Genomic DNA, 26965 nt, shown 5'->3' on the forward strand with positions numbered 1-26965 from the left:
AACTAAGCAGAAGCCTCAGGGTCACCCAGAGCAGGACTACCCAGCCACAGCCATGACACAGCCCCTCCTCAGCAATCTAGTTCTTTACATTGCCTCTGCATTAATTGTGAAAGCCTGAGTTTGAGGGAGAACACTATGTGCCCTGAGATGATGGCTTGTAGAGGGGATTTTAACATTTTTTCCTAGTTTTATTGAGAGAAAATTGACATACAGCACTATATAAGTTTAAGATGTACAGCATAATGAATTGACTTAGATACACTGTGAAATGATTACCACAAGTTTAGTTAACATCCATCATCTCATGTAGATACAAAAAAAAAAAAAAAGAAAAATGTTCTTTTCCCTTGTGATGAGAACTCAGGATTTATTCCCTTAACAACTTTGATGTATACCATATAACAGTGTTAACTATAGTCCTCATGTTGTACATTACTTCCCTAGTACTTATTTATCTTATAACTGGAAGTTTATACCTTTTGACCACATCTTCCAATTTCCCCTCCACCTCACTCCCTGCCTCTGGTAGCCACAAATCTGATCTCTTTTTGTACGAGTTTGGTTTTTTTCTTTTTTTTAGATTTCATATATAAATGAGATCATACAGTATTTGTCTTTCTCTGACTGACTTATTTCACTTAGCATAATGCCCTTAAGATCCGTCTGTTTTGTCCCAAATCCTCCTGTGTTGTCCCAGGATTTCCACCTTCTTTATGGCTGAATAACATCTGTGTGTGTGTGTATGTATGTACCACAACTTCTTTATCCATTCATCCCTTGATGGACACTTAGGTTGTTTCCATGTAAACGAATGCTGCTGTGAACATGGAGGTGCAGATACCTCCTTGACATAGTGTTTTCATTTACTTCAGATATATTCCCAGAAGTGGAATTGCTGTATCATGTTGTAGTTCTGTTTTTTAATTTTTTGAGGAACCTCCATACTGTTCACCATAGTGGCTGTACCAATCTGTAATCTCACCAACAGTACACAGGGGTTCGCTTTTCTCCACATCCTTGTCAGCATTTATTATCTCTTGTCTTTTTGATGTTAAGACGTTCTGATTGGTGTGAAGTGGTATCTCATTGTGGTTTTGGTTTGTATTTCCCTAATGGTTAGTGATGGTGACAGCTTTGCATGTACCTATTGGCCTTTCATATCTTTCTTCATTAGAGAAATGTCTATTCAGGTCCTTTGCCCGTTTTTAATTAGATTATTATTATTTACTTATTTATTTTTTGCTGTTGAGTTGCAAGTTGTTTATATATTTTAGATATTAACCTCTTATCAGATATATGGTTTACAAATATTTTTTTCCCATTTTGTAGGTTATCCTTTCATTTTTGTTAATGGTTTCATTTGCTGTGCAGAAGCTTTTTACTTTGATGTAGTCCCACTTGTTTATTTTTTATTTTGTTTGTGCATTGTCATATCCAAAAAATCATTGCAAAGACTGATATCATGGCGCTTACTGCCTATATTATTTTCTAGGAGTTTTATTGTTTCTAGTCTTACAGTCAAGTCTTTAATCCATTTCAAGTTAATTTTTGTGAGTGGTGTAAGATAGACGTCTACTTTCATTCTTTTGCATGTGAATATTCAATTTTACCAGCAGTATTTATTGGAAAGACTGTCTTTTCTCCATTGAGTATTCTTGGCTCCCTTGTGAAATATTGCTTGACTGTATATCACTGGGTTTATTTCTGGGCTCTTGATTCTGTTCCATTGGTGTGTGTCTGTTTTAATGCCGTTACCATACTGTTTTGATGACTAGCTTTATAATATAGCTTGTAATCAGAAAATGTGATGCTACCCACTTTGTACTTCTTTCTCAGGATTGCTTTGGCTATTCAGAGTCTTTTGTGCTTCCGTATAAATTTTAGTGTTGTTTTTTTCTACTTCTGTAAAAAATGCCATTGGAATCTTGATAGGGATAGCATTGAATCTATAGATGGCTTTAAGTAATATGGAAATTTAAAAAATCTTCCAATCCATGAGCACAGGATAGCGTTCCATTTATTTGTATCTACAGTTTCTTTCATTGATGTCTTGTTTTGATAGTTTTCAGTGTAGAGATCTTTCATGTCCTTGGTTAAATTTATTCCTAAGTATTTTATTGTTTTTGATGCTACTGTAAATGGGATCATTTTCTTTATTTCTTTTTCAGATAATTCATTGTTAGTGTATAGAAACATGACTGTTACTTTTGTATCTTGGAACTTTACTGAATTTGTTCATTAAATCTAACAGTTTTTTGGTGGAGTCTTTAGAATTTTGTATTGACATTTTTATTTCTTCTTTTCCACTTCTCATACTTTTTATTTCTTTTTCTTGCCTGATTGCTCTGGGTAGGATTTCCAGTACTATATTGAATAAGAGTTTTGAGAGTGGACAGCCTTGTCTTGTTCCTGACCTCAGAGGAAAAGCTTTCAGCTTTTCACTATTGATCATATTATCTGTGGGCTTGTCATATATGGTCTTTGTTATGTCGAGTTATGTTCCTTCTATACCTAATTTGTTAAGAGTTTTTATCGTGAACAGATGTTGTATTTTGTCAGATGCTTTTTCAGAATCTATCGAGATGATCACATGATTTTTATCCATTTTGTTAATGAGGTGTATCACATTGATTAATTTGCAAATGTTGAAACATTTTTCAATCCCTGAAATAAATCCCACTTGATCATGGTAAATGATCCTTTTAATGTGCTGCTGAATTTAGTTTGCTAATATTTTATTGAGAATTTTTGCATCTGTAGTTAACAGGAACACTGATCTGTAGTTTTCTTTTCTTTTAGTGTCCTTTTCAGGACAGGTTATGCTGGCCATGTAAAATAAGTTTGGGAGTTTTCCCTCTTCTTTGATTTTTGAGAAGAGTTTGAGAAGGATTGGCGTTAATTGTCCTTTAACTGGTTGGTAAAATTCACCAGAAAAGCCATCTGGGCTTTTCTGTGTTAAGAGGTTTTTTATTACTAATTTAATCTCCTTACTAATAGTTGGTCTGTTCAGATTTTCTATTTCTTCCTGATTCAGTGTTGGTAGGTTGTATGTTTCTAAGAATTTTTCCATTTGTTCTTGGTTGTCTGGTTTGTTGGCATATAGTTGTTCATAGTAGCCTCTTATGATCCTTCATATATCTTTGTATCAGTTGTAATGTCTCCTTTTTCATTTGTAGTTTTATTGATTTGGGTCCTTTCTTTTTTCCTTGGTTAGTCTAGCCAAAGATTTGTCAATTTTGTTTATCTTTTTTTTTTTTTCCTCAATTTTTATTTAGAAAGTTCAGTGAAACAATATGGTATCACAGTTTAGAAATATTTTAATCTCACTATAATTTAACATTAAAAAAATCTAGTAATTTTTGATTTTCAACAATGAAATTTATAAAAATAATTTTACATTTATAAAATGAATCATTTCACAATAAATTACTTTTTTATTACCTGAAAAAAGGTTTGTGCTATATAAAAGCAATAACTTTGATTATCAACATTTTGAAGATATGCTGAAAACTTCAGTTCCCCTTTGTCCAGCATTTTTGGCAGTTAAGTATACAAAAATATTATATTACACATTCCCTGACCATAGTATTTAAAACAAATTGGTTAGCAATAATTTCTAAAACTTGACTGTTTAGTAAATATATGCAGATAAGTTAGAAGGTTCACTAAAAATGAATTATGTGTTTTACATTCTAAAGGTTTTTTTAATGTCTTCTGAGAGAACAACACAAAAAATTAAACAAAACTACAAAATATATTTCCATTTATAAAATCAAAAGCATTCTTATTCATGAAATAGAGATACTAGTGTAAATTTTTTTAAAAATGAGTTAATTTTTTTTTCTGTTCTCTCTCTCAAAGATATATTTTACAGTTTCCAGGTACCAGCTCTGCAAGGAATTTTATTGATTCTATTAAATCAATGATAGCTTCTAAGCAATCATTTTACCATTTTAAGAGTTAATAAGTTAGTTACAGTTAACAGAAGCTTTTTATTTGCAGGGTAAGTGGGGGGCTATGAAATCATAATCATAGAAATTTTGAAAGGTTCTGTAAAAATCATTTAATTCAGCCTCTTGCAGCTTGGAGAACCCTTTTTATATCATTAATAATTACTAAACCAGTTTTTCCCTGCTTCAGCAAATAAAGTGTGTGTGTGTGTGTGTGTGTGTGTGTGTGTGTGTGTGTGTGAATGAGAAAGAGAGAGGGAGGCATCACTGTTTTTTGAGGCAGCCTGTCAATTGTTTTAAATAAGCTCCAGCTTTAGATAATATCAAATAGTCAAGTAGTTTTGGGCTCCTGAACTATATTCCTCAGTCCACTGGATTTTTTGAAAATATGCTGAGTCACTGATTTAAATTTGTCTTTGCTTTCATCATAACCTACCTGGTATATATTTTAGTTTCTTTAATCCGTTAAAAGTTTGTTTTTTTTTTAATTTGTTTTTAGGAGGAAGATTCGTTAAAAGTACAAAAGTGGTTTCTTATTCATGTTGCAACAAATTTACACTCATTTACATGTAAATATGTGTTAACAGGTAACACAATGGATAATATTCAATCATCACTCAATTGCATATATTTAAAAACCACAGTAAGACGCTCACATTTTCATTCTATACCAAAGATTTAATCTCCTTAAAGTCAACCAGACCTGGGCTTGAATATGGCTCTCCTACTTTTTAGGTTAATGAACTTTGGTTACATTATTGAAACCCTCTAAGCTAAAGGTTTCTTCCTTTACAAGAGAAAGATAATAATACCTCTCTTACAGGGTTGCTCTGAGGATTAAATGAGGCAATGCATGTGTGACACAGATGGCTAATTTGTCTCCCAACAGCAGAAGCCCAGTGATGTACAGTTTTTGTTGGCACAAGGCTTCTACCTAACACTCCCAGCCTCCTGGAGAACAAGATGTGGGCATGGGCTAAGTTCTAGTCAATGGATGTCTGCTTCTAGATTGTTTTAGGAGAGGGAAATAAATGTCTGTCTTGGTTGAGCTACTCTTTTAAGAGTTCCTTTTTTACAGTTTAACCTGTATCCTAACTGATAAAACTGACATGATTTATTTTAACATACATCTTCAAATATAGGCAGATTTCAAGGAATACCCAGTCATCTATGGAATGCCTATTTATAATTTTCTAAACTTAATATAGGCATATTTAACTGTGGGCCAAAAAGATACTTCTTAGCCACGGGATATCCATAAGTGATTCTTCTTCATAGAAATATACCCTATTCTATAGTGACTGCTTTATTTTTTGAATTTGCAAGTTAAAAATTTATTTAAAAACTTGGTTCATTTAATATTAATCTGGGATTTCTGATCTACTGTTCACAGTCAAAAAAGAACACTTAGTTCTGTATCACATCACCATAAGCAATTATTTACAGATTTAAATTAATAATAAGACAACAAATGAAAGTAGTACATAAGATTCAACTGGTTCAGGCACAGTACAAATTTATATTATATAAACATATTGAAACTCAGATATACATTGGTTGCATCTAAAGGTTTTAAACAATAGCAACAACAAACAAAATGAGCATATAAACAAGAAAACAGGATACCATCTTATAACAGCACCATGAAGAAGCCTTGGCTAAGAGTTTGCCAAAAGTGCTATCCTGAGATATTTCAAGACCAACAACTTTTCACATTTATGCAGTGCCGTTCAGAAGTAAACATATTTTCACAATTGCTTCTATTTGGAGAGAGGCTGGTGTGAAATGACTGAAGCTTGATTTGCAGCTGTTTTGTACGGTTCTTGTCCAGAGCCTTGAGGTGGGGAAGGAAGTGGGGTTTCTGGAGTTGAGATCTGGTCTGTATGAACCAGTGTTGACATTGGACCCAAAAGTATAGTTTGTCCAGTTAATGGATCTTGAGATAAATGTGGGTGCATTGGTTGGTGGAGATGGTTAGCCTCACTGGAAGCACCACCCAGTAACATCTCCTGAAGTAAGTTGTCGATTTTAACCATCCCAAAAAGTTTAACGAATTGTATTTGCTCAATCATTTGCCAAGTGATGCTCTGCAGTGTGGGCAGGAGCAGAAGCAGCTCCCCAAACCTGCCCCGCGAGTCGTACTGCCGGTCGTTGATGTAGTCCTCCAAACTCAGCTGCACTTGGAACCGCATGTTCTTAATCTTTACTGGATCACTTAGCCCTTTTGCATCTGGATCAAAAAATACAATTGCCTTCAAACAAGCATATTCATTGTCATCAACCTGAATTTCTTGAAGTGGTCGGACCAGCTCGTCTAGAACCCGGTTGGCCACACGGCTAATCTCAACTTCACAGCTGTTGCAGTGAATAATGTAATTGTTTCCCAAAAGCAAAATATCTTTATACACCATGGATCTCTTTGTAGCTCCAAGCAGTAAATGTTCCCCTGCGTGAGCTCTCAACAGTGCCACCTGATTATCCAGTGGTAACTCACAAAAGGCAGGAATATATTTAGCCCATTCCACCAAGACTAAGAGCTGCTGTTTCATGGATTCACAGACATCACCAATACTGGCAATTTTCTTAATATTTATGTCAGTGCTTGCACCAGGGCTTGAGACTGAGATCTGGCGAGACCGAACTTCTGCTTGTGCCAGTGTGTTAATGGAGGGGATGTTGCTGCCATCAAATGTGCTTCTTCTCGTGCTTATTCTATCACGTTCGTTTTGCACAGCTTCTTTTTTCATTCCTGCTCTAAAGCACTTTCTTAATCGACAGTATCTACATTGATTCCTTTTGTCTTTGTCAACAACACATTGCCGGCTGAACCTGCAGGAATAAACGTGACTCTTGCGGATGCTGCGTCTGAAGAAGCCCTTGCACCCATCACAGCTGGAGGCGCCATAGTGCTTTCCTGTCTCTCTGTCCCCACATATAGCACATAGACAGTTGACACCATTATCTGTGGTATTCATACGTGTTGTCTCTGGGACAGAACTATCAGTTTGCACGTTTAGGCCAGTCACTACTCAGCTTCTCTCAAATACGGTTTTCTCATCTGCGCAGAGCCGCTCCCGGAGCTCCTGAGTCGCAGTCAGCGGCTTGGCAGCTGCCGCATCTCCCGGCGGCAGGTTCCCCCCACCCGGCCCAGCAGCGGGGTTCGGTGCAGCACTTTTCCCAGCCTGGGAAGTAGGTTGAAAGCACGGAGGTGGGAGGTAGGGGAATTTTGTTTATCTTTTCAAAGAAACAGCTCTTAATTTCTTATTACCTTTTTAGTCTCTATTTCATTTAATCTCCTCTAATCTTTATTTCCTTCCTTCTACTAACTTTGAGCTTAATTTATTCTTCTTTCTGTAGTTCCTTGAGGAGTAAATTTAGGTGGTTTATATGAGATCTTTCTTATTTCTTAATGTAAGCGTCTATTGCTATGAATTTCCCTCTAGGACTGCTTTCCCTGCATCCCATACATTTTGGTATGTTGTGTTTCCATTTTGGTTTGTCTCAAGAAACTTTTCTATTTCTCTTTTAATTTCTTCTTTGTACCATTGGTTGTTCAGAAGAGTGTTGTTTAATTTCCATGTATTCAAGAATTTTCCAGTGTTCTTCCTGTAATTGATTTCTAGTTTTATACCATTGTGTTCAGAGAAAATACTTGGTGTGATTTCAGTCTTATTGAACTTGCTATGACTTGTTTTGTGACCTAACAGATGGTCTTCCTAGAAAATGTTCCATGGGTGCTTTGAATGTGTGTTCTGATGTTAGATATAATGTTCTGTATATATAGCTTAGATCCATCTATAGCATCATTCAAATCTGCTCTTTCCTTATTGATTCTCTGTCTGAATGATCTATCCATTGTTGAGTCAGGTATTAAAGTCTGTGACTGTTATTGCATTGCTGTACTTTCTCCTTTTAGTTCCATTAGTTTTTGCTTTATGCATTTAGGTGCTCTGATATTGGGTGCATAAATATTTACAATATCATATCTTCTTGATAGATTGAGCCCTTATCATTAAATAATGACTTTCTTTTTCTCTTTTTACTATTTTTAGTTTACCCCTGCTTTTTTTTTTTTTTGGTTTTAGTTTACTTGAAATATCTTTTTCTGCCCCTTCACTGTCAGTCTATGTGTGTCTTTAAGGCTAAAGTGAGCATCTTGTTTTTGTTTTTGTTTTTTATCCATTCAGTCATTCTGTCTTTTGATTAGAGAGTTTAATCCATTTATATTTAAAGTAATTATTGATAGGTAAGGACTTATTATTGCCATTTCACTAATTGTTTTCAGACTGTTTTGTAGATCCATTTTTCCTTACTTCTTATCCTGCTTTCTGTCTTTTTTCATGTTTTGGTGTCTTTTGGTACCATTATGCTTTGACTTATTTATCATGTTCTTTTGTGTGACTACTATAGGTTTTTCCCTTGTGATTACCATGAGGCTTACATAAAATATCTTAAAATTATAACACTCTTTTAAACTGACGAAAACTTAGCTTTTATAAGATTTTTAAAGTTTACACTTTTACTTCTCCCCCTCACATTTTAGGTTATTGATGTTAAATTTTACATTTTTTTATATTGTGTAAACCAATAACAGATTATTGTAGTTATGGTTATTTTTACTACATTTGTTTTTTAACTTTTAAACTAGAGCTGCAAGTGAATTACATGCCATAACCATATTACAGAATCTAACTTTGACTATATATTTACCATTACCAGTGAATTTTATGTTACCTTCCTATGTTTTTTTTTTTTTTTTTTTTTTTAAAGAAATACACATACTTTTTATTTATTTATTTATTTATGAGTGTGTTGAGTCTTCGTTTCTGTGTGAGGGCTTTCTCTAGTTGCGGCAAGTGGGGACCACTCTTCATCGCGGTTCGCGGGCCTCTCACCATCGCGGCCTCTCTTGTTGCGGAGCACAAGCTCCAGACGCGCAGGCTCAGTAATTGTGGCTCACGGGCCCAGTTGCACCGTGGCATGTGGGATCTTCCCAGACCAGGGCTCGAACCCGTGTCACCTGCATTGGCAGGCAGATTCTCAACCACTGCGCCACCAGGGAAGCCCCTACCTTCCTATGTTTTAATGATGTTAATTTGTGTCCTTTTACTCTCACTCAGAGAACTCCTTTAGCATTTCTTGTAAGACAGGTCTAGTGGTGATGAACTCCCTCAGCTTTTGTTTGTTTGGGAGAGTCTTTTTCTCTCCTTTGTTTCTGAAGGACAGCTTTGCTGGGTATAGAATTCTTGGCTGAAAGTTTTTTCTTTCAATATTTTGAATATATTATTACTGTCCTGAAAAGTTTTATTTGTTTTCTTTTTAATTTTTTATTAAAGTGTAGTTGATTTACAATATTTGTGTACTTCAAAGTGATTCAGTTATATATATATATATTCTTTCTCATATTCTTTTCTATTATTGTTTTATTACAAGATATCAAATATAGTTCCCTATTCTATATGGTAGGACTTTATTGTTTATTTTTTTAAATAGATCTTTATTGGAGTATAATTGCTTCACAATACCATGTTAGTTTCTGTTGCACAACAAAGCGAATCAACCATATGCATTCACATGTCCCCACATCCCCTCCCTCTTGAGCCTCCCTTCCATCCTCCCTATCCCACCCCTCTAGGTCATCGCAAAGCACTGAGCCAATCTCCCTGTGCTATGCTGCTGCTTCCCACCAGCCAACTATTTTACATTTGGTAGTGTATATATGTCGATGCTACTCTCACTTCGCCCCAGCTTCGCACTCCCACCCCATGTCATCAAGTCCATTCTCTATGTCTACCTCTTTATTCCTTCCCTGCAACTAGGTTCATCAGTACCATTTTTTTCTTCTTTTAGATTCCATATATATGCATTAGCATATGGTATTTGTTTTCCTCTTTCTGACTTACTTCACTCTGTATGACAGACTCTAGGTCCATCCACCTCACTACAAATAGATCAATTTTGTCTCTTTTTATGGCTGAGTAATATTCCATTGTATATATGTGCCACATCTTCTTTATCCATTCATCTGTCGATGGACATTTAGGTTGGTTCCATGTCCTGACTATTGTAAATAGTGCTGCAATGAACATTGTGGTGCATGTCTCTTTTTGAATTATGGTTTCCTCAGGGTATATGCCCAGTAGTGGGATTGCTGTGTCATATGGTAGTTCTATTTTTAGTTTTTTAAGGAACCTCCATACTGTTTTCCATAGTGGTTGTATCAATTTACATTCCCACCAAAAGTGTAGGAGGGTTCCCTTTTCACCACACCCTTTCCAGCATTTATTGTTTGTAGCTTTTTTGATAATGGTGATAATGGCCATACTGACCAGGCGTGAGATGATACCTCATTGTAGTTTTGATTTGCATTTTGCTAACAATGAGAGATGTTGAGCATATTTTCATGTGCCTCTTGGCCACCTGTATGTCTTCCTTGGTGAAATGTTTATTTAGGTCTTCTGCCCATTTTTTAGCTGGATTGTTTGTTTTTTTCATATTGAGCTCCAAAAGCTGTTTGTATATTTTGGAGATCAAGCCTTTGTCTGTTGTTTCATTTGCAAATACTTTCTCCCATTCTAAGGGTTGTCTTTTTGTCTTGTTTATGGTTTCCTTTGCTGTGCGAAAGAAAGCTTTTAAGTTTAATTAAGTCCCATTTATTTATTTTTGTTTCTATTTTGGTTACTCTAAGAGGTGGGTCAAAAACATCTTGCTGTGGTTTATGTCAAAGTGTGTTTTTCCTCTGTTTTCCTCTAAAAGTTTTATAGTGTCTGGTCTTACATTTATGTCTTTAATCCATTTGGAGTTTATTTTTGTGTATGGTGTTAGGTAGTGTTCTAATTTCATTCTTTTACATGTAGCTGTCCAATTTTCCCAGCACCACTTATTGAAGAGGCTGTCTTTTCTCCATTGTATATTCTTGCCTCCTTTGTTGTAAATTAGGTGCCCATATGTGCATGGGTTTATCTCTGGGCATTCTATCCTGTACCATTGATCTATATTTCTGTTTTTCTGCCAGTACCATACTGTCTTGATTACTGTAGCTTTGTGATATAGTCTGAAGGTGGGGAGCCTGATTCCTCCAACTCCGTTTTTCTTTCTCAAGATTGGTTTGGCTATTCAGGGTCTGTTTTGTTTCCATACGAATTATAAGATTTTTTGTTCTAATCTTGTGAAGAATGCCATTGGTAGTTTGATAGGGATTGCACTGAATCTGTAGATTGCTTTGGGTAGTATAGTCATGTTCACAAGATTGATTCTTCCAATCCAAGAACATGGTATATTTCTCCATCAGTTTATGTCATCTTTGATTTCTTTCATCAGTGTTTTATAGTTTTCTGAGTACAAGTCTTTCGCCTCCTTAGACAGGTTTATTCCTAGGTATTTTATTCTTTTTATTGCAATGGTAAATGGGTGTCTTTCTTTAGTTTCTCTTTCTGATTTTTCATTGTTGGTCTATAGGAATGCCAGAGATTTCTGTGCATTAATTTTGTATCCATCAACCTTAACCAAACTCATTGATTAGTTCTAGAAGTTTCCTGGTGGCATCGTTAGGATTTTCTATGTATAGTATCATGTCATCTGCAAACAGTGACAGTTTTATTTCTTCTTTTCCAATTTGGATTCTTTTTATTTCTTTTTCCTCTCTGATTGCCATGGCTAGGACTTCCAAAACTATGTTGAATAATAGTGGCGAGAGTGGACATCCTTGTCTTGCTCCTGATCTTAGAGGAAATGCTTTCAGGTTTTCACCATTGAGAATGATGTTTGAGGTGGGTTTGTCATATATGGCCTTTATTATGTTGAGGCAGTTTCCCTCTATGCCCATTTTCTGGAGATTTTTTAGCATAAATGGGTGTTAAATTTTGTCAAAAGCTTTTTCTGCATCTATTGAGATGATCATATGGTTTTTATTCCTTAATTTGTTAATGTGGTGTGTCACATTGATTGACTTGAGTATATTGAAGAATCCTTGCATCCCTGGGCTAAATCCCCCTTGATCATGGTGTGTGATCCTTTTAATGTGCTGTTGGATTCTGTTTGCTATTATTGTGTTGAGGATTTCAATGTTCATCAGTGATATTGGTCTATAATTTTCTTTGTTTGTGATACCTTTTTCTGGTTTTGGTATCAGGGTGATGGTAGCTTTGCAGAATGAATTTGGGAGTGTTTCTTTCTCTGCAGTTTTTTGGAAGAGTTTGAGAAAGATCAGTGTCATTAGCTCTTCTCTAAATGTTTGATAGAATTTGCCTGTGAAGCCATCTGGTCCTGGACTTTGGTTTGTTGGAAGATTTTTAATTATAGTTTCAATTTCATTACTTGTGGTAGGTCTGTTTATATTTTCTAATTCTTCCTGGTTCAGTCTTGGAAAATTGTACCTTTCCAAGAATTTGTCCATTTCTTCATGGTTGTCCATTTTATTGGCATATAGTTGTTGGTAGTAGTCTCTTATAATCCTTTGTATTTCTGTAGTGTCAGTTGTGATTTCTCCTTTTTCATTTCTAATTTAATTTATTTGCTTCCTCTCCCTTTTTTTCTTGTTGACTCTTGCTAAGGGTTTATCAATTTTGTTTATCTTCTCAAAGAACCAGCTTTTAGTTTTACTGACCTTTGGTATTGTTTTCTTCATTTCTATTTCATTTGTTTCTGCTCTGATCTTTTTGATTTCTTTCCTTCTAGTGACTTTGGGTTTTCTTTGTTCTCCTTTCTCTAGTTGTTTTAAGTGTAGGGTTAGATTGTTTATTTGAGATTTTTCTTGTTTCTTGAGGTGAGATTGTATTGCTATAAACTTCCGTCTTAGAACTGCTTTTGCTGCATCCCATAGGTTTTGGGTCATTGTGTTTTCATCGTCATTTGTTTCTAGGTATTTTTTGATTTCCTCTTTGATTTCCTCAGTGATCCATTGGTTGTTTAGTAACATAGTGTTTAGCCTCAACGTGTTTGTGTTTTTTACTGTTTTTTTTCTTGTAGTTGATTTCCATTCACATAGTGTTGTGGTCAGAAAAGATCCTTGATATGATTCCAATTTTCTTAAATTTACTGAGGCTCGCTTTGTGGCACAGCATGTGATCAATCCTGGAGAACATTCCATGTGCACTTGAGAAGAATGTGTATTCTGCTGCTTTTGGATGGAATGCTCTATAAATATCAGTTAAGTCCGTCTGGTCTACTGTGTCATTTAAGGCCTGTGTTTCCTTAATGATTTTCTCTCTGGATTGTCTGTCCATTGATGCAAGTGGGGTGTTAAAGTTCCCCTCTATTATTGTGTTACTGTTGATTTCTCCTTTTATGGCTGTTAGCATTTGCCTTATATATTGAGGTGCTCCTATGTTGGGTGCATATATATTTACAATTGTTATATCTTCTTCTTGGATTGATCCCTTGATCATTATGTAGTGTCCTTCTTTGTATCTTGTAATTGTTTTCATTTTAAAGTCTATTTTTTCTGATATGAGTATTGCTACTCCAGCTTTCTTTTGATTTCCATTTCCATGGAATACTGTTTTCCATCCCCTCACTTTTCAGTCTTTATGTGTTCCTAGATATGAAGTGGGTCTCTTGTAGACAGCATGTATATGGGTCTTGTTTTTGTATCCATTCAGCCAGTCTGTGTCTTTTGGTTGGAGCATTTAATCCATTTACATTTAAGGTAATTATCAATATGTGTTCTTATTGCCATTTTGTTAATCGTTTTGGATTTGTTTTTGTAGGTCTTTTTCTTCCCTTCCTCTTTTGTTCTCTTCTCTTATACTTTGATGACTAACTTTAGTGTTTTGTTTGGGTTGCTTTTTCTTTTTTCTGTGTGTATCTGTTGTAGATTTTTTGTTTGTGGTAACCATGGGGTTTTTTGGGGGGTGTGGTGGGTCTTTGTTGCTGCGCATGAGCTTTCTTGAGTAATGGTGAGTGGGGGCTACTCTTCGTTGTGGTGCATGGGCTTCTCATTGTGGTGGTTTCTTTTGTTACAGAGCACAGGCTCTAGGCACACGGGCTTCAGTAGTTGCAGCATGTGGGCTCAGTAGTTGCGGTGTGTGGGCTCTAGGGCATTCAGGCTTTCAGTTGTTGTGGCACACAGGCTCAGTAGTTGTGGCTCATGGGCTCTAGAGCACAGGCTCAGTAGTTGTGGTGCACGGGCTTAGTTGCTCTGCAGCATGTGGGATCTTCCCAGACCAGGGATCGAACTTGTGTCCCCTGCATTGGCAGGTGGATTCTTAACCACTGCACCACCAGGGATGTCCCCCAAGGGCTTTTGGTATAGCAGTCTATATATAAACAAGATTGTTTTAAGTTGCTGGTCTTTTAATTTCAAATGCATTTCCAGTATCCTTCACTTGTACTGTCCTCACAGTTGCTGGTTTTGATATCGTATTTGTGTGTGGATGATTTCCTACCTTTACTGTATGTTTGCCTTTACCAGTAAGCTTTTCCATCCGTAATTTTCTTATTTCTAGTTGTGGCCTTTTCTTTTCCGCCTAGAGAAGTTCACTTAGCATTTGTTGCAAAGCTGGTCTAGTGGTGCCAAATTATCTTAGCTTTTGCTTGTCGGTAAAGCTTTTGATTTCTCCGTTGAGTCTGAATGAGAGCCTTGCTGGGTAGCATATTCTTGGTTGTAGATTCTTCCCTTTGATCACTTAAAATATATTCTGCCACTTCCTTCTTGCCTGTTGAGTTTCTGCTGCGAAATCAGCTGATAACCTTATGGGATTCCCTCATGTGTTATTTGTTGCTTTTCTCTTCTTCCTTTGGATATTTTTTCCTTGTCTTTAATTTTTGTCAAGTTGATTACTATGTGCCTTGGTGTGTTCCTCCTTGGGTTTACCCTGCCTGGGACTCTCTGCACTTCCTGGACTCGGGTGACTTTCCTTTCCCATGTTAGGGAAGTTTTCAGCTATTATCGCTTCAGGTATTTTCTCAGGTCCTTTCTGTCTCTTTTATTATTTTGGGACTCCTATAATTCAAATGTTGGTGTATTTAATGTCCCAGAGGTCTCTGAGACTGTCCTCATTTCTATTCATTCTTTTTTATTTATCTATTCTGCAGCAGTGATTTCCACCATTCCACCATTCTGTCTTCCAGCTTACTTATCCGTTCTGCCTCCAGTTATTCTGTAGTGTATTTTTCATTCCAGTTCATCCCTGTTTGTTTGTTCTTTAGCTCTTGTAGGTCTTTGTTAATTATTTTTTGTATCTTGTCGATCTGTGCCTCCATTCTTTTTCAGACACCTTGGATCATCTTTACTATCATAAGTCTGAATTCTTTTTCAGGTAGGTTGCCTCTCTCCACTTCACTTAATTGTTCTTCTGAGGTTTTATCTTGTTCCTTCATCTGGGACATATTCCTCTGCTGTCTCATTTTGTCTGACTTTCTGTGATTGTCGTTTCCATTCCACAGGCTACAGCATTGTAGTTCTTGCTTCTGCTGTCTCCCCCGCTGGTGGATGAGGCTGTCTAAGAGGTTTGTGCAGGCTTCCTGGTGGTTGGAACTGGTTCTTGCCCACTGGTGGGTGGAGCTGGCTCTTGTCACTCTGGTGGACAGAGCCATGTCAAGGGTTGTGTTTACCAGGCAGCTGTGCACTCAGGAAGACTTTAAGCAGCCTGACTGCTAACGGATGGGGCTCTGTTCCCGCCCTGTTGGTTTTTTGGCCTGAGGCATCCCAGTACTGGAGCCTACAGGCTGTTGGGTGGGGCCAGGTCTTGGTGAGAAAATGGCAGCCTCCAGGAGGGCTCATGCAAATGAGTGCTCCCCAGAACTACCACTACCAGTGTCTTTTTCCCCACAGTGAGCTACAGCTGTCCCCTGCCTCCACAGGAGACCCTCCAATACTGCAGGTAGGTCTGGCCTTGGCTCTTATGAGGTCACTGCTTTTTTCCCTGGGTCTTGGTGTACATGAGACCTTGTGTGCACCCTACAAGTGTGGAGTCTCTGTTCCCTCAGTCCCATGGAATTCCTGTGATCAAACCCCATTGGCCTTCAAAGCCAGAGTCTCAGGGGGCTCCTCCTCCCATTGCTAGACCCCCAGGCTGGGGAGCCTGCCATGTGGCTCAGAACTTTCACCCTTGTGGGAGAACTTCTGTGACATGATTATTTTCCAGTTTGTGGGTCGCCCACCCGGCAGGTATGGGATTTGATTTTATCATGATTGTGCCCCTCCTACTTTCTCGTTGTGGCTTCTTCTTCATCTTTGGGTGTAGAATATCTTTTTTGGTAGGTTCCAGCATTTTTGTTTTGTTTTGTTTGTTTGTTTTGTCAATGGTTGTTCAGCAGTTAGTTGTGATTTTGGTGTTTCCATAAGATGCGTTGAGCTCATGTCCTTCTACTCCATGATTTTGTCTCCATCTCCCCTGAAATATTTTATTAAGATATTATTCATCGTGAGTACTGAGATTTTCGGCACCTCTTAGATTTTGCACACACAGCAAGTTCGTCATTCATGCCTCTAGTCTCAACTCTGCTGCTTAGACTTGGATTAGCATTTTTATAATATTACATATTTTAGGCACTAGGCTAGGGGTTGATGCTGTCAGTGGAGGCACAGGTATCCACTGCATCTTCTTTATCCATTGATCCATTGACAGACACTTAGGTTGTTACTATATTTTGGCTGTTATGGATAATGCTGCAAGAAACATGGGAGTACAGATTCCTTTTTGATATCTTTTTTCATTTATTTTGTATATGTACCAGAAGTGAGATTCCTGGATCATATGGTAGTTTTAAAAAAATTGGGGAAACCTCCATACAGTTTTCCATAGTGATTAAAGTAATTTACATTCTCATCAATGGTGCATAGGGGTTCCCTTTTCTCCACATCCTCATTAAGCTTGTTATCTCATCTTTTAGATGATATCCAATCTAACAGGTATGAGGTGATATCTCATTGTGGTTTTGATTTACATTTCCCTGATGATTAGTGATGCTGAGAATCTTTTCATGTTACCTGTTGGCCACCTGTGTGTTTTCTTTGGAAAAAAATGTCTCTTCAGATCCTCTGCCCATTTTTAAATTGGATTGTTTATTTGTTTTTTGCTATTGAGTTGTATTAGTTCTTTAATATACTTTTGTCATTAAAGCCTTATGAGATATATGGTTTGCAAATATTTTCTCCCATTCTGTAGGTTGTCTTTTCATTTTGTTATTGCTTCTTTTTCTGTGGAGAAACTCTTTAGTTTGGTATAGTCCAAATTGTTGATTTTTGCTTTTCTTGCTTGTGCTTCTGGTGTCATATCCAAAAAATTGTTGCCAGAACCAATGTCAAAGAGCCTTTCCCCTGTGTTTTCTTCTGGGAGTTTTATAGTTTTAGGTCTTATGTTTAAGTCCTTAATCCATTTTGAGTTAATGTTTTGATTGGTGTAAGATAGTGGTCTGCTTTCATTCTTTTATGTATGAATACCCAATTTTCTTAGCACCATTGGCTGGAAAGAGACTATCAAATTTTCTCAGCACCATTTAAAGGAAAGAGACTATCTTTTCCCCACTGAGTATTCTTGACTCTGGGCTCGTGATTCTGTTCCACCGATCTGTGTGTCTAAGTTTTTTTTTTTTTTTTTTTTTGCCATACCAGGTGTCTTGTGGGATCTTAGTTCCCCAACCAGGGATTGAACCTGGGCCACCACAGTGAAAGCACTGAGTCCTAACCACTGGACTGCCAGGGAATTCCCTGTGTGTCTATTTTTATACTAGTACAACACTGTTTTGATTACTATAACTTTGTAGTATAGTTTGAAATCAGGAAGTATGATGTGTTTGTCTTTATTCTTCTTTCTCAGGATTGCTTTGGCTATTTAGGGTCTTTTGTGGCTCCATATACATTTTAAGATTGTTTTTTCTATCTCTCGGAAAAATGCCTTTGGAATTTTGATATGGGTTGCAGTGAATCCATAGATGGCTTTGGATAGTATGGACATTTTAATAATATTAATTATTCCAATCCATGAATACTGGTTATCTTTTTATTTGTGTTGTCTTCAATTTTTTACATCAAATTTGTAGTTTTCAGGCAAAAGAACTTTTACCTCCTCAGTTAGATTTATTCCTAAGTATTTTATTGTTTTAGATGCTATTTTGAATGGGATTGTTCTATTTCTTTTTCAGATGTTCCGTTGTTAGTGTATAGAAACACAACTATTTTCTGTGTGTTGATTTTATATCCTGCCACTTTACTGAATTTGTTGATTAGTTCTAGCAGTTTTAGGGTCATGTCTTTAGGATTCCTTATATATAAGATCATATCATCTGCAAGCAAGTACAGTCTTACTTCTTACCTTCCCATTTGGATGTCTTTTTTTTCTTTTTCTTGATTGCTCTGGCTGAGATTTCCAATACTATGTTGAATTGGAGTGGTGAGAGTGTGCACTTTTGTCATGTTCCTGGTCTTAGGGAAGAAGCTTTCAGCCTTTCACCAGTTGAGCATGATGTTGACTATGGGGTTGTCATGTATGGCCTTTATTGTATTGAGGTATGTTCCTTCTATACCAACTTTGTTGAGCATTTTTATCCTGAAAGGATGTTGTTTTGTCAAATGCTTTTTTCTGCATCTATTGAAATGATCATATGATTTTTATCTTGCATTCTATTAATGTGGTGTAGCACATTGATTGATTTGCATATGTTGAACCACCTTATGTCCAGAGATAAGTCTCACTTGATCATGGTAAATGATCCTTTTAATGTGCTGATGAATTTAGTTTGCTAGTATTTTATTGAAATTCTTTGCATCTCTATTCATCAGGGATACTGGCCTGTAGTAGTTCTCTTTTCTTGTAGTATCCTTTTCTGACTTTGGTATCAGGGTAATTCTAGCCTTGTAAATGAGTTTGGGTATGTTCCCTCTTCTTCAGTTTTTTTTGGGGGGAATGGTTTGAGAAGGATTGCCATTAATTCTTCTTTAAATGTTTGATGGAATTCATCAGTGAAGCCATCTGGTCCTGGGTTTTTTTGTGTTGGGAGGTTCGTGATTACTGATTCAATCTCCTTACTCAATATTTGTCTGCTCAGATTTTCTTTCTTTTTTTTTTTTTCGAGCAAATGAATGAATACAGCACCATGAATTTTCTTCTTTTCTTTTTTGTAAAATTTATTTATTTAATTTATTTATTTTTGGCTGTGTTGGGTCTTCGTTTCTGTGCAAGGGCTTTCTCTAGTTGCGGCGAGCAGGGGACACTCTTCATCGCGGTGCGCGGGCCTCTCACTATCGTGGCCTCTCTTGTTGCAGAGCACAAGCTCCAGACGCGCAGGCTCAGTAGTTGTGGCTCATGGGCCTAGTTGCTCCACGGCATGTGGGATCTTCCCAGACCAGGGCTCGAACCCGTGTCCCCTGCATTGGCAGGCAGATTCTCAACCACTGCGCCACCAGGGAAGTCCCAGATTTTCTATATCTTCAGTCTTGGTAGGTTCTGTGTTTCTAGGAATTTTCATTTCTTCTAGGTTATCCAGTTTGTTGGTGTGTAATTACTCATAGTAGTTGCTCATGATCCTTTGTATTTCTGTGCTATCATTTGTAATATCTTTTTTTTTTTTAATATTTGGATGTTACATTTGAATTTTTTTTTTTTATTATTTATTTTTGGCTGTGTTGGGTCTTCGTTTCTGTGCGAGGGCTTTCTCTAGTTGTGGCAAGCGGGGGCCTCTCTTCATCGCGGTGCGTGGGCCTCTCACTATCGCGGCCTCTCTTGTTTTGGAGCACAGGCTCCAGACGCGCAGGCTCAGTAATTATGGCTCACGGGCCCAGTTGCTCCGTGGCATGTGGGATCTTCCCAGACCAGGGCTCGAACCCATGTCCCCTGCATTGGCAGGCAGATTCTCAACCGCTGCGCCACCAGGGAAGCCCTGTAATATCTTTTATTTCATTTTCTGATTCAGTCTAGCAAAAGCTTTGTCGATCCTGTTTATTTAAAAAAAAAACCCCAAAACCCAGCCCTTGGTTTCGTTGATCTTTTCTAGTATTTTTCTGGTTTCTATTTCATTTATTTCTGCTCTGATCTTTTTATTTCCTTCTTTTTACTAAATTTAGGCTTTGTTTGTTCTTTTTCTATTCCCTTAATGTGTAATGTGAGGTTGTTTACTTGAGCTCTTTCTTGTTTCTTAATGTAGGCAGACATTTATCACTATAAACTTCCCTCTTAGGACTGCTTTTGCAACATCTCATAGGTTTTGATATGTTGTGCTTCCATGTTCATTTGTTTCAAGATATTTCTTAACTTCCTTTTCTATTTCTTCTTTAACCCATTGTTTATTCAGGAACATGTTGCTTAGTCTTATATATTTGGGATTTTTCCAGTTTTCCTCCTGTTATTGATTTCTGGTTTCATACCATTGCAGTTAGAAAATATACTTAGTATGATTTCATTCTTCTTAAGTATGGTAAGACTTTTTTGTGACCTGTCATGTGATCTATCCTGGATAATGTTGCATGTGCCCTTGAGAAGAATGTATATTCTGGAATGTTTGTATATTTCTATTAGGTCCATTTGGTCTAAAGTATAGTTCAAGTCCAATGTTTCCTCATTGATTTTCTGTCTGGATGATGTATATATTGTTGAAAGTGGGGTATTGAAATCCTCTTCTATTATTGTATTGTTGCCTATTTCTCCCTTTGATCTGTTAGTATTAATATATTTAGGTGCTCTGATGTTGGGTGCATATACATTTATGATTGTTATATCTTCTTGATGAGTTGAACCCTTTATCATTACGTAATGACCATCTTTGTTTCTTGTTATTATTTTTGGCTTAAGGTCAATTTTGTTTGATATAGTATAGCTACCCATGCTCTTTTGGCTTCCACTTACATGGAATATCTTTTGCCATCCCTTCACTTGAACCTATGCATGTCCTTAGAGCTGAGATGAATCTCTTGTAGCATACAGTTGGGTCTGTTTTTTTTTTTTTAATCTATCCATCCAGTCTGTGTCTTTTGATTGGAGAATTTAATCCATTAACATTTACAGTAGTTATTGATAGGTAAGGACTTACTAATGCCATCTTATTGTTTTCTGACAGTTATTATATTTCCATTTTTTTCTTTTTTTCCTTTCTTGTTGCTTTCCTTTGTAAATTGATGATATTCCACAGTGTTATGTTTTAATTCCCTCTTCTCTATCTTTTATGTATATGTTGTAGATTTGTGCTTTGGGGTTCCCATGAAGTTTAAATAAAACATCTTATAAATATAACAGTGTATTTTATGCTAATAACAATTTAGTTTGATTGCATATAAAAATTGTATCCATTTATTCCCCCTCCCCCTCCCCTTTTAGGTTTTTGATGATACCATTTACATTTTTTATTGTGTATCCATTAACAAATTGTTGAAGCTAAAGCTATGTTTAATACTTTTGCCTTTTAGCCTTTATCTAGAGTTAAGTAGTTAGCATATCATATTATAGTATTAAGGTATTCAAAATCTTAATCTATCCTTTACCAGTGTGTTGTATATTTTCATGTTTTCAAGCTACTAATTAGTGGCCTTTTTTTCAGCTTGAAGAACTCCTTTCAGCATTTCTTGTACTGTACTTTCAGTGATGATGAGTCCCCTCAGCTTTTGTTTATTAGGAAAAGATTTTATTTCACCTTTATTTCTAAAGGACCACTTTGTTTGGTAAAGTATTCTTAGTTGGCAGTTTCTTTCTCTTAGCACTTTGAATATATTATCTCATTTTCTCCTGGCCTAGTGTCTGGTGAGAAATCTGCTAATAGTCTTATGGGGGCTCCCTTGTATGAGAGAATTTTTTTTCTCTTGCTGCTTTTAGAATTCTCTCTTTATCTTTTAAAATTCTCTGCTTTTAAAATTCTCTCTTTGTCTTTGGTTTTAGACAATTTTATCACTATGTGTTTTGGAGAAGAATGTTTTGGATTGGTGACCTGTTAGCTTCATGAAATTGAATGTCCAATTCTCTTCTCATGTGTGGGAAATTCTCAGCCATTATTTCTTTAAATAAGCTTCTACTCCTTTTTCCTTCTCTCCTCCTTCTGGGACTCCAGTAATGTGTACATTATTTCTTTTGATTATGTCCCATAACTTCTGTAGGCTTTCTTTGTTCCTCTGCATTATTTTTTCTTCTTGCTTTTCTAATTGTACAATTTCAGTTGACTTGTCTTCTTGTCCACTGATTCTCCCCTCTATTTGTTCAAATATGCTGTTGAAGCTCTTTGTTGAAGACTTCAGTTCAGTCATTTTATTCTTTAGCTTCAAAATTTCTGTTTGGTTCTGTTTTATGTTTTCTGTCTCTTTCTTTATTGAGCTTCTCATTTCATTCTTGTTTTATTTTTCTCATATTATCAAATTGTTTATCTGTGTTCTCTTCTAGCTCTCTGAGCGTCTGTAGGCAATTTTTTTTTTGCAATTATTTTTAATTATTTCTTGGGCAATTCATGAATCTCCATTTCTTTGGTCTGGATAGTGGAGGTTTACTGTATTCCTTTGGTAGAGGCAAGTTTTCCTGATTCTTTGTGATCCCTGTAGCCTTGTGTAGGTGTCCAAGCATTTGAAGAGGTAGTCACCTCTTCCAGACTTTATGGACTGATTTTGGTAAGACAGGCCTGTTACCTGTGGATAGGGGAACACCAGATTGTGTGGTGACCCCAGATCTAGTGATACCAGGGCACATGGCAGCACTGGATCCAGTGCGGGTGTGATGTCTCTTTGTCTCAAGCCACTAGGATCCACAGTATTGACAACTATGTATTCCTGGGTGAGCACTGCAGGGAATCTGAAATGGCTGCAAGGGATGTTGGGCTTCTAAGCCATGCCTCTTGAATCAATAGCTAGGGACCAGGGCAGGCAGCAGTGGTGGCTGGAGCCAATGGTGTGCACATACTGTGCTTCAGGGGCTGCTGCAGATGCCTATGTAGTGGCAGAGGTTATTTGCAGGCACACTTGAAGTGATGGGGGTCAGGGCAGGTAGCAAGGGCCAGGGCCAGCTATGGGCTCACTGTCATCTATGGAGGACCTGGGTGTCAGCATGTTCTCCTATGGCTTCACACTCTACCCCTGGGTATGTATACTACAGTGGAGGACAGTGACAGGGGTCAGGCTGTGGGGCATGGAGGTCCTCAGCTGGATGAACTAGCTACATGTGGGCATGGTGGTGCTGGCCAGCAACAGAAGACAGGGCCTCATCTGGACTCAGAAACAGCTGCTAGGGGCCCTGGTCCTTGGTGTTCTCTCCTGTGGCTGTATTCTTTCCCCCTGGGCATGCACACTGCAGTGAAGGCCAGGGGTGGGGGTCAGGCTGGGGGCATGCCTGTGCACTGCTGGAGGGGCTAGTTATAGGTAGGTGTGGTGGTGTTGGCCAGTGACAGAAGGCAGGGCCTGATCCAGGCCTGCAGGCAGCTGCAGAGTCCCTGGATATCAGTGTGCTACAGTCTCCCCATGGGCTGTGCACACTGTAGTGAGGGCTGGTGATGGGGGTTGGGCATTGGCATGCTGGAGCAAAGCTGGAGGGGCTGTCTATAGGTGGGCATCTTGTTGCTTCCCTGTGAGGAAAGGCAGGGCCTGATCCTTGCCCAAAAGCAGCATCAGGGGGCCGGGCTGTCAGTGTGTTTACATGTGGCTGTACCCTTTCCTCTCCCTGCATATGTGCTACAGTGGAGGCCAGTGACCAGCATCAGGCTGGTGGCATACAGGTGGGCAGCTGGAGGGTCTAGTCCCTAGCACAGAGCCAGTGGTGGGGGTCAGCTGACGGCACTGAGGCTTCTGTCTTGCATTCATGTAGCTGTTGAAGCCAGTTTGCTCTAAGTGTAGCTCCCAGGCTCTGGCGGGCGTGGGGAGGGACTCAGGTGTCTAACTTCTTATCCTTGTGCAGCCACAGAGACCTTGGATGGCTACTGGTGCAGGTCCAGGCTCTTGCAGGAGGCAGCGGGTGGGGGCGAGGGGGTTAGGAAGCAGGGAGGGACTGGACTGAAGCTCGCTGGCTGGCATTAGGGAATGTAAATACCTGCAGTGTGGCTGGCAAATCTGAGCAGCTGGCTGGTGACTTCATCAGTGGTGGAAGCTGCTGAGCTTGTCTGCAGGGCAGGTCTCCCACTCAGAGGCACTCTTAGTAGTTGGCCTTCTTGGTGCTGAATACTGTCTTGGAGGATGGGATGATACACGCAAAATGTAGTTGTCTTCCTTCTCTTCTTGTGCAGTTATTCTCAGGTTTGTTGGGTCTTTTTGGTTTTGTTTTTTTCCCCCCACCATGTTGCTAAAATTTCATAAGTGGATTCTAGAGATTTCCTGGAGCTGTTTTTGTTTGTGGATAGCTGCCTAATCATTGATCTTTGCTCAGGGACAGGGAAGCCGGGATCTTTTACATAACCATTTTTTCTAGAATCTTCTTCTATTTTATTATCTTGCTTGATTGCTCTGGCTAGGATTGCCAGTATGTTGACCAAGAGTTGTGAGAGTGGCACCCTTGTCTTGTTCCTAATCTTAGAGGAAGAGCTTTCAACCTTTCACTGTTGCATATGATTGTGGGTTGGTTGGGTGTGGGTTTGTCATATAAAGCCTTAATTGTATTGAGGTTTGCTCCTTCTATACCCACTTTACTGAGCATTTTTATCATGAAAGGATGTTTTATTTTGTCAAATGCTTTTTCTGCATCTATTGAAATGATTGTATGAATTTTACCTTTCATTCTATTAATGTGATACATCACATTGATTGATTTGCATATGTTGAACCACCCTTGTATCCCAGGGATAAATCTAACTTGATCACTGTGTATTATCCTTTTAATGTGCCATTGAATTTGTTCTGCTAATATTTTGTTGAGAATTTTTGCATCTCTGTTCATTGGGGATACTGGTCTGTAATTTTTCTTGATTGTCCTTAATCTGGCTTTGGTTATCAGGATAGTCCTGGCCTCATAAAAAGAGTTTTGGAGTGTTCCCTCCAATTCAATTTTTTGGAATAGTTTGAGAAGGATTGGCATTAATTTTTTAACTGGTAGAATTCACCAGCAAAACCATCTGATTCTGGGCTTTTTTGTGTTGGGAGGTTTTTGATTACTGATTGAATCTTCTTGTTATTGGTCTAGTCAGATTTTCTGTTTCTTCCTGATTCAGTCTTGGTTGGTTGTATGTTTCTAGGAATTTATCCATTTCTTCTCTGTTGTTCAATTTGTTGGTATACAAGTGTTCATTGTAATGTCTTATGATGCTATGTATTTCTGTGTTATCAGTTGTGATATTGCCTCTTTCATTTCTGATTGTAGTCTCTTATTCTTAATTAGTCTAGCTAAAGTTTTGTCAATTTTGTTTTTAAAGAAAACAGCTCTTGGTTTTGAATCTTTTATATTTTTGCTCTGATCTCTATTTCCTTTATTTCCCCTCTGATCTGTTATTTCCTTCCTTCTGCTTACCTTGGCTTAGTTTGTTCTTCTTTTTCTAGTGCCTTGAGGTGTAAAGTTAGGTTGTTTATTTGGGATCTTTCTTTGTTTATAAATGCATTTATCACTATAAACTTCCCTTTATGAACTGCTTTTGCAACATCCCATTGGTTTTGGTATGTTTTGTTTCCACTTGCATTTGTTTCAAGGTATTTCTTGATTTCCCTTTTGATTGATTTCTTTTTTGACCCATTAGTTGTTCAGGAGTGTGTAGTTTATATCTTGTTTATACCAGACATACCGTTAAGTGAAGAAAGCAAAAGAAACAAAAACAAAAACAACAAAAAAACCCCCACCAAAATGCTAATTTATGCAAAAGAAATAATACAGGAAGGATTAAACCAGAAGCTAGAGACTGGTTATCCATAGAGGGCTGGTGGGAAAAGTCAGGGAGGGGGATGGGGTAGCAGGGGTGAGAAGAGAGTGACATTACTGTATCTTTTGTATAGCTCTCTTAGAACATAATAATGTTTCAGATACCATTCACTTATCTCCCCCCAAATAAATTAAAACCAACTAGTATGAGGTGGAGTACCTGAAATGAAATAAAAGCCAACAAGAGATCCTAACTATATTATATTGAATAACGTAACACTGAAGGTGGTTGGGAACATAAAATAACCATGGAAAACACTGTCCTCACTGGATAATGTAAGGCCAGAGGGAAAAAGAACTACACAAATGCTCTAATCTGGTCAATAAATGTGTTTCTCACGCAGGTGTGGACTGGCAATTTTTTTTTTTTTTCCCATGCCATACATCATGAAGGATCCTAGTTCCCCGACCATGGATCAAACCCGTGTCCCCTGCAGTGGAAGCAGAGTTTTAACCACTGGACCACCAGGGAAGTCCCTGGACTGGCAATTCTGAAACTACCTTATGTGTACGCTAGAATTGAACAAGTAAAAAGATTGCAGATAATGAGAGCCAGGTTCTTACCTTAGGAGAAAGAATTTACAAATAAGGAAAGGTTAAAATGAACCCTGTGATGCTGAATTGAAATCGGAAGTATTACTGTAAGCGCATGTTTTTTCACATACATATGTTTAGATAACTAGCTGCAGAATATGGATGTGTGTCTGTGTGAGTGAGCATACCTATATTTACTTCCTAGCTTTGGTGGCAGAGAGGGCCAAAAAGCAGTGACTCTAGTAGCAATGAGCACATGTAGTGCCAAAATCTTGGCTTCTCAATGCCATTCTCCAATAAATGGAACTAGGAATCCTTGGAGAGGCGGTTGTTCCAGTACCTGGAAAGGGAATGAATATGAGAGTGTTTAACATCTTGCCAGAAAGTAAGGAAATGCTTAAAAAGTGGGGAGGAGCTTTTCCAAGGAACACAGTAGTCTACCTAAAGGAGCTCTTAATGGCCAAAACTGGAATAATTTAAGGAATAAAATAATGATAGTACTAGATTATAACCCATAGAATAAAATACATATCCATGATTCCGTAATTAATATGATCAAATAAATTAGTGGGGAGAAGAGACAGCTCTTCCTTCAGAAGTCCAATTAATAAATGTAGAAGAAAACAGGCAAATACTACAGAAATAGTTGTTCTAAACAAGATGCTATAATTCGTAGGTGAAAGTTTTTGAAAAACCTATGTATAGTTTCAAAGTATCTCCCCAAGATACTTATCAACTACAAAG

General features: G+C 37.7%; 1 long non-coding RNA gene and 1 pseudogene across 2 annotated transcripts in view; both read right to left on the bottom strand.

The window, feature by feature from the left end:
* LOC309654486 overlaps positions 1-26965 on the bottom strand; it is a 551553-nt gene that overhangs the window by 406317 nt on the left and 118271 nt on the right. The gene's annotated exons all lie outside the window — the stretch shown is intronic.
* On the bottom strand, positions 4439-7241 carry LOC309655551 (hepatocyte nuclear factor 4-gamma pseudogene; annotated as a pseudogene). The gene has a single exon. The product of its transcript is annotated as a hepatocyte nuclear factor 4-gamma pseudogene (transcript).

The sequence above is a fragment of the Balaenoptera physalus genome (assembly GCF_965194825.1).
Source record: "Balaenoptera physalus genome assembly, chromosome: 2".
NCBI classification, from domain to species: domain Eukaryota; kingdom Metazoa; phylum Chordata; class Mammalia; order Artiodactyla; family Balaenopteridae; genus Balaenoptera; species Balaenoptera physalus.